Source organism: Physeter macrocephalus, chromosome 14, assembly GCF_002837175.3.
Source record: "Physeter macrocephalus isolate SW-GA chromosome 14, ASM283717v5, whole genome shotgun sequence".
In the NCBI taxonomy this organism is placed as follows: domain Eukaryota; kingdom Metazoa; phylum Chordata; class Mammalia; order Artiodactyla; family Physeteridae; genus Physeter; species Physeter macrocephalus.
Window position 1 is genome coordinate 110,639,158 of NC_041227.1, and position 1,275 is coordinate 110,640,432.

The 1,275-nt window shown below is 33.7% G+C and overlaps 1 protein-coding gene across 1 annotated transcript in view; it reads left to right on the forward strand.

Annotated features, from left to right (window-relative positions):
• The window catches only part of CA10 (carbonic anhydrase 10), a 673,987-nt gene that overhangs the window by 571,653 nt on the left and 101,059 nt on the right, over positions 1–1,275 (forward strand). The gene's annotated exons all lie outside the window — the stretch shown is intronic.

The following is a 1,275-nucleotide window of genomic DNA, read 5'->3' on the forward strand; positions in this document are numbered from 1 at the left end:
AGATTTAATTGATATTTATAGGACATTCCATCCAAAAGCAGCAGATTACACTTTCTTCTCAAGTGTACACAGAACATTATCCAGGATAGATCACATCTTGGGTCACAAATCAAGCCTCAGTAAATTTAAGAAAATTGAAATCATATCAAACACCTTTTCTGACCACAACACTATGAGATTAGAAATGAATTACAGGAAAAAAAAGTAAAAAACACAAACACATGGAGGCTAAACAATATGTTAATGTTACAACAGACAAGGAAGGACACTACATAATGATCAAGGGATCAATCCAAGAAGAAGATATAACAATTATGACTATATAGACACCCAACATAGGAGCACCTCAATACATAAGGCAACTGCTAACAGCTATAAAAGAGGAAATCGACAGTAGCACAATAATATTGGGGGACTTTAACACCTCATTTACACCAATGGGCAGATCATCCAAAACGAAAATAACTGAGACACAGAAGCTTTAAATGACACAATAGACCAGATAGAGTTTATTGATATTAACAGGACATTCCATCCAAAAACAGCAAGTTGCACTTTCTTCTTAAGTGAGCACGGAACGTTCTCCAGGATAGATCACATCTTGGGTCACAAATCAAGCCTCAGTAAATTTAAGAAAATTGAAATCATATCAAACACCTTTTCTGACCACAACACTATGAGATTAGAAATGAATTACAGGAAAAAAAAGTAAAAAACCCAAACACATGGAGGCTAAACAATATGTTACTAAATAACCAAGCGATCACTGAAGAAATCAAAGAGGAAATAAAAAAATACTTAGAGACAGATGACAATGAAAACACGATGATCCAAAACCTATGGGATTCAGCAAAAGCAGTTCTAAGAGAGAAGTTTATAGCTATACAACTCTAACTCAAGAAACAAGAAACATTTCAAATAAAAAATCTAACCTTACACCTAAAGGAACTAGAGAAAGAAGAACAAACAAAACTCAAAATTAGCAGAAGGAAAGAAGTCATAAAGATCAGAGCAGAAATAAGTGAAATAGAAACAAAGAAAACAAGAGCAAAGATCAATAAAACTAAAAGCTGGTTCTTTGAGAAGATGAACGAAATTGATAAACCATCAGCCAGACTCATCAAGAAAAAGAGGGAGAGGACTCAAATCAATAAAATTAGAAATGAAAAAGGAGAAAATACAACAGACACTGCAGAAATACAAAGCATCCTAAGAGACTACTACAAGCAACTCTATGCCAATAAAATGGACAACATGGAAGAAATGGACAAATTC